The following is a 7,487-nucleotide window of genomic DNA, read 5'->3' on the forward strand; positions in this document are numbered from 1 at the left end:
GTGAACCCAAAGGTCACATATCAGTCATAAACGTCATCTTGAGAGAACGCGCATCAATCAAAGGTGTATACTCAAAGGTACATATCAGTCATAGATGTGTCCCTATGAACCACACATCAACAATAGGTGTAAACCCGAAGGTACACATATTAGTCGTAGGTGTGTCCCGAGGTAGCACATGTCAGTCATACGTATATACTCGAAGGTACATGAATAGTAATAAATGTGCATATAAAAAGCATAGGTGGGTATCTCGAAGGAGAACACAATAAGTCGTAAGGTGTACATTAACCAGATAAGAAAACAAGGATCATATAAACGTACCATGCATCACCCCACATTTGAAACTTTTATCATAAACACAGTCATTTAACTTAGGAAAAATTACTAGAATGCTCTCAATAATCATTACATAACACCAAAATCAAACAAGTCCATATCACTAAATCAAACAGTCCAATCATTGCCACTGAACCCAAATTTATTGAAAATACCTCAGTAAACATATCTAACAATATCGGTGAAGATAGACCCTTCCATTATATATAACAGTCGCAACATCATCGTGTGGTTCGGGAGACTAGTTTTAAGGCGAAGAAGTAGTAAGTCACTTACCATGGAATTAAGTTCAAATAGCTAGCAAATAAACTTCGCAAAACCTTGAATCCTAAGAAAATCAAAAAACATAAACAAAAATTCAATCCAACGTTTAAAGCACAATTTCAATCACAACTTAACTTGAATATCTCCAAACAACTTACCCAACACGTGGTTTGATCCAAAACCATTTTGAAGCTTTAAAAATCAACACGATCCATTAACTATATCACCAAAATCAACCTTTAACTCTAATGGATAGAAACTTTAGAAATTCACTCTTCACAAGTCCTAAATACTCAAGATCATCGTTGGAGAGATGAAGAAATGGCTCATAATTATTCTGCCAAATCCTCGATACTCAGAACTCGATGCACGACTGCTTCCTACTGGATCCTCAATAAGAATTTCCTTCTTCGTCTGACGAGTCTTTGTTAAATCCTCAATGCAACTTAATGACAATAGAACTAATACTCGGTCGTACTCGACGATTCTTGAACGATACTCGATGCAATTCGAAGGTCAAAACGATGTACTCGGAGCTACTCGATAGCGAAGAATCGATACACAGTTGACTCAATAATCTGAATACTCTATGCAACTTGAAAGTTCATTGAATGGCACACAATTTGCAGTAAAGAAATATTCACTTCAACAAGAAGGATAAGGAAAGAAGAAGGAGACACAGTGTTTACGTGGTTCGACAAGATTGCCTACGTCTACAGGAAGATCTTGATTCTTTTTACTTGTTGAATATTGCATACAAATTTGTTATTTTACAGAAAACTAAGAAAATGATGATAACTCTATAATTTGAATTTGAAATCAGTGGTATTTATAAGAATATACCAGCTGACCGTTATACAAGTTAATTCAAACAAACAAAATCCGAGGTATTTGAGTCAAAGCTTCTTCAAATTCTCCATCTTTACTCCAATGTCTTGCCATCTTCATGATCTTCTTGATTCTTATCGGTTAGTCTATCCTGTTTCTGGAAGCTCAAGGCCAACCTGATCTAAACATTTAAATAATTTAATCTTTGAAACAGGTTTTGTCAACATATCAATTGCATTGTTAGAAGTTTCCACTTTTAAAATTTCTATCCCCCCGTCTCAAGTTTATCTCTAATGAAATGATATTTGATATCAATGTGCTTTATTCTAATGTGAAATTGTGGATTTCGAGATAAATGGATAGAACTTTGGTTATTACAATAGAGTTTCACTACTATTTGATCTATTCCAAAGTCTTTCAATAGTCCCTTGAGCCACAAAACCTCTTTGATTGCATCAGTCAAAGCCATATATTCAGCTTCAGTTGTAGATAAGACTACTATAGGCTGTAGTGATGCTTTCCAACTTATTTGATTAGGACCCAAAAGGAAAAGGTAACCTGTTAAGGACCTCCTTTTGTCAAAATCACCAGCATAGTCAGCATCAACATATCCATAAAGCTCTAGGTTTGGTTCAGCTGACCTTTAATAGACTAACTTTGAATTTTTATACCAAACTAGATACCTTAGGATCCATTTAGTAGCCTCCTAGTGTCTCTTACCAAGATTAGACATATATCTACTAACTAAGCTAGCTGAATTGAGAGATCGAGTCTAGTAGAATCATTAAATACATTAGGCTTCCGACTGTTTGACTATAGGGTATGACAGTCATCTATTTTTTATGTTCTTGGTCAGAATCCTTAGGAGAATTAGCTGAGGAAAGCTAAAAGTGTTGAGCAATAAGTAAACTCATAGGTTTGGCATCATTCATGTTGAACCTTTTAAGGATCTTCTCACAATAAGAGGACTTATTGATGCCTAGAATAGACTCTTCTTTGTTCCTATGGATCTCTATTCCTAAGACCTTGCTTACTTCTATTAAGTCGTTCATATCAAACTCTTTTTTTAAGAGGTTTTTAACATGGGTAAGATCATTGGACCTACTTGCCAGCAACCTGTCATCCACGTATATGAGTAGGTAAACTTTGTCCTTGTAAGAACCTGTGTTTACGTGAGCACATATATCAAATGAACTTTTTTTTAACCCAATGCTAGAAATATAGTCATTGAATCTCTTATACAAACATCTAGTTGATTGTTTTAATCCATATATAGACTTATTGAATAAGCTAAAGAGATTTTCTTTTCCTTTAACTTCAAATCCTTTAGGCCGCGTCATAAAGATTGTCTCCTCTAGATGTCCATAAAAAAGGGAAATTTTGACATCTATTTGATACAATTCTAGATTATTTTGGGCAACTAAGGATATAAAAAATTTTATGGAAGTCAGTTTTACAACGGGAGAGAAAATCTCAGCATAGTCTATTCCTTCCCTTTGAGTGAACCCCTTTGCAACCAATCTAGCTTTAAACCTAGGCTTTTGATCACAGAATACTGTTTCTTTAAGTTTAAAAATCATTTAGATAAAACAGGTTTAAACCCTTTTGGTAGAGGAACCAAAGACCAAGTGTCATACACCTTTAGTGAATGCATCTCCTCATCCTTGCTTCAATCTAATCCCTTACATTTGCACAAGTTGTTGCTTCCTCAAAGGTAGTTGGTTCTTGGTTAGTAGAAGCAACTACATCATTTAAAACCAGATTATATAATTCATTTCAGTATATCTACCTGGAGGTGTGATCATTCTCATTTGTCTATCCCTAGCTAAGACATATTGGCTTAAATTAGGTTGCTCACATGCTGTCTCCTCATGTTCCCCTACATCTTCTTCAGTTTCTCCTCTGTCACTAGGTTGGCTAGACTCATTTGGCTACTTAGATAGTAACTCCATCTCAAAATTGGTGTTGGACGACTCTCATTTATCCTTTACCTTTTTCTCCTTTTGTATAAGCATCTCTGCTTCACTAGAGGTGATGTCTCTACTCACTATGAACTTTCCCTCAACAGGATGCCACATTTTAAACTCTTTGACACCCTTTGTAAAGCCTACAAACATACACTTGACTGCTTTGGCCTTCAACTTTCCCTATACATTCAAAGACCTTCAAGTTATCTAGGTTGAGAGGATGATTATTCCAATTTTCCTTAGGGTAAGAAAATCTAGAGATGTGTGAGGGCACCTATTTAACATATACACAATATAGGATGCAACTTCTGCCCAATAACTTTAACCTAAGATAGAATCAGAGAGCAAACACCTAACTCTTTCCATTATGGTTTTATTTAACCTCTCAGCAACCCTATTTTATTGAGGTCAATACCTCATTGTTCTATTGTAAGACCCTAAATATTTTACTAACGTAATTTTAGTAAATTCTTTTAACTCAGGGCGTTTTTGGAATTTTGGACTTTGAGTGTAATTGCAGGAATTTAATTATTGACGTTGGAAATTATTTATGTTGGAAATGAATAGCAGGAGTTAATTCTTTTTGAAAGGAATGGAATTTAAAGAATTTACGTGGATAAAGAAAAGAATAAAATAAAATAAAATATATATTTTTTTTTATTTTTTTAATTATTCTTTCCTTTTCTTTTCTCTTTATTTTTCTTTTCTCCCTCCCTCATCTCTTCTTCCTTGTGCAGGCACCCTCCCTCTGGAAAAAAAAACCCTCGCCCCCTAGCCGTTCAACACCGTTCCACCTGCCTCACGTCACTTCGACTTGCAAGCCGCCAGATCTGTTTTCGATCAGCCGTCAACGCCAGCTAAAGCTCTGTCGTTCGCCACCCCAGTCGATCGTGCGACCAGCCGCCGTGCCTAGCCCTGACGTCCGCCGCTAGTGCTCGACCCATCGCCAATCGCGCCGGCCGGTTTAGGTCGCCTAGCCTCGCACGTCGTCGCTTGGTCTGCTCGGTTCCGCCACAAGTTGTGAACCACGCCGCCGTCGTTGAGGTCCAATCACTCTATAGCCGAGTTTCAGATCGGCTTGTTTCAATCATGATTTTTCCGACATTGCCTTTGTCCGTTCCAGCCCTGCCACTAGCCGCCACTGTCATTCCTTTGGGGTTTCATGGGATCTATGTTTTTGGGTAAGATCTAAATTATTTTTCATGGGTTTATTGAGGATCTTCAATACCCCATAAATAATGTGTTTAATTATCACTTCAGGATTTTGGAGGTTGGACTTGATAGTTTGAAGGAGTTTAAGAGACTTTTGGCGTGTTGGCAAGTAAAGTTAAGGTGATTTCGACAAGGATTTTAGATTAAATTCCTAGATTGTGAAGATTAGAAGGGTGTTGGTTGCTCGAATAATTTTTTTGCTTAAATTCAACCTTTGGAGGTCAATTCGAATCAGCTATGCCTTAGGCTTGATTAAGGATTCGAGAATTTCACAAAGATTCAATTGCTTCTAGTTCGACCTAATATCAAGGTAAGTAACCTTACTACTGAAACTGCCCACGAGCCAGACACTAGATATATGCTAGCATAATAGGTTGTGATAGTGTCTTTACTGATTAGTTAGATGCCCATTAGGTATTGTGTTTCCTTCGGGATTCACCAGATTGAGTTTCTTTCGGAATTCACCAGATTATGTTTCCTTCAGGATTCACCAGATATTGTGTTTCTTTCAGGATTCACCAGATATTATGTTTCCTTCGCGATTCACCAGATATTATGTTTTCTTCGGAATTCACCAGATTATGTTTCCTTCGGGATTCACTAGGGGTTGTGGGCATACTTAATTACAGTAGGATAGAAACTAGTTTTTCATGTATGTATGTGTCCCATGAGGACTAGAACAGTTTTTATGTTCTACAGAGGTAGGCATCTAGAGGACATAGATTCCTAGCCCGACCCTAGTAGTGGGGTTACTTACTGAGTATTTTATACTCATCTTATCTCATGTTGTTGTTTCAGGTAAAGGTAGAGATGCACCGGCGATTGAAAAGGGGAATTCGTGATCGAGCCACTGGAACCAGTTTTATGCTTTTGCTCATGAGATTTAGATTTCTTTTCGTGTTTTGCTTGACTTTCAGCTTTGATGTTTGAAACTTACTATTAAGAATTGTTTTCAGACGTATTTATTAACATTTATGATTTATGGGTACCCTATTGTTGTTTTTAATACTTAAAGTTAATGCAGGGCTTTTGAACTTACATTATTTATTTAGCATTTATTTCACCATAAAAAGATGTCGTTTTAAGTTCCATGCATGCATGTATTTAGAAACGGCCTAGCTTGAGTCCTAGGGAGTCGGATCGTTACATTTATGCCTAGTTATACCATTCTCACTACAAAATTTATGCGTAAAATTCAAGCCCATTATCGGTTCTAAAGTATTTTAACCTTTTAGATATTTGATTTTCTATCATGCCTTTCAATTCTATAAACTTCCCAAAAACTTGGTCTTTAGTTTTAATAAAGTATATCCGGCTCTTCCTAGAAAAATCATCTATAAAGGTTAGAAAATACCTTGAGCCACTAAGGCTTGGTGTAGGAGATGGTCCCTATAGGTCAGAATGGACATAGTCCAATGCTCCTTTGGTGGTGTGCTGAGATTTTGTGAAACTTTGCCTGGTTGATTTACCTAAAATGCAATGATAACAAAAAGAAAGGTGCTCGTTGATACCTTTTGGCAGGATTGTTTGCTTGGACAGAGCTTGAATCCCTTTCTCACTAATATGGTAGAATCTTTTGTGCCACAAGTCAGCTTGATTTGTTAAGCTTATTGTTGAAGCTGTGTAGGCAGTTGTCATCATCTCTACTCCTCTTACAATGTAAAGGTCATTGACCTTCTCACCAACCAATATAACTTTAGAATCCTTGTTCACCTCAAAAACTCTAACTTTTCCTCTGCATTCACACCCGATGGAGTCCAACATACACAGAGATATCAAGTTTCTCTTGAGCAAAGGTACATGTCTACCATTTCTTAGAAGCTTGATTGATCCGTCCTTTAACTTCAAGGACATTGAACCAACCCCTTTCAGGCTTCATTGTTTCCCATGTACACTGATTCTCCATCTATCCCCTTGTAAGTAGTAGACCAAGGTTTGAAAGGTGTCACGTGATAGGTACATCTGGAGTCAAGTACCCAATCATGCTCCCCTCTGCACTAGGTTGCTCCTTCTTGACCTACTAAAGCTCTAACTCTCTTGTTCTTAATGTTTAAATGATGGCATCAGCATATTTCAGAGCATTCTTCACCTCCTTATAGGCTTCAGGTAGAAAGTTTAATAGCGTAAAAGCCTCATTCCCGTCGCCAATTTTCTCACCAAGGCTTTTGAACTCTGAGACTATCCTCTTGAATTCATCGAAATTATCAGAAAGTCGCTTGGCAAAATCCATTTTGAATGCAAAGAAGTTCTCCCTCAGATACATCATGTTAGGGAGATCCTTGGTGTCAAAAAGACCTTCAAGCTTGACCACATCTTGTAGGTCATGCCTTGATTAATTACTTGCCTCAAAATACTGTCACTTAGATTCAGAACCAGAGTCTCATATGCTATAAGTTCCATGTCTTCTCTTTCTTGGGCTGATATGGTGGTTGGCAGTATTGATGGGTCCAAAAAGGCCTTGTCTGCTCTTTGCTGCCAACGAATGACTATGATTTTGGCTTTCCATAGGCCAAAATCACCCTTCCCATCAAACATCTAAATCTCATACCTTGCAACAGCCATTTCTGATCCAGACGAGTATCGAGTCTTCATTTCTTGAAAATCTTGAGGCTCCAATAAAGATTACCTTGATGATCTTTAAACGCTTTAAAATCAAAATTGTTGGGTTGATCACTCTTCACAAGTCCTCAATACTTAAGATCAACGTTGAAGAGATGAAGAAATGACTCAGAATTATTCTGCCAAATCCTCAATACTCGAACCTCGATGCTCGACTACTTCCTACTCGATTCGCGATAAGAATTCCCTTCTTCGTCTGACAAGTCCTTGTTAAATTCTTAATGCAACTAGATGACAACAGAACTAATACTCGATCGT

The 7,487-nt window shown here is 37.3% G+C and overlaps 1 long non-coding RNA gene across 1 annotated transcript; it reads left to right on the plus strand.

Moving 5' to 3' along the window:
- Positions 1 to 4,069: 4,069 nt before the first annotated feature.
- LOC150035492 (uncharacterized) lies at positions 4,070 to 5,653 on the plus strand. The gene is made up of 3 exons (XR_016530198.1): positions 4,070 to 4,579; positions 4,659 to 4,920; positions 5,409 to 5,653. It is a non-coding gene; the product is annotated as an uncharacterized LOC150035492 (long non-coding RNA).
- The last annotated feature ends 1,834 nt before the right edge of the window (positions 5,654 to 7,487 follow it).

Source organism: Benincasa hispida, chromosome 6, assembly GCF_027475165.1.
Source record: "Benincasa hispida cultivar pf3 chromosome 6, pf3_genome.v1.1, whole genome shotgun sequence".
NCBI lineage: Eukaryota > Viridiplantae > Streptophyta > Magnoliopsida > Cucurbitales > Cucurbitaceae > Benincasa > Benincasa hispida.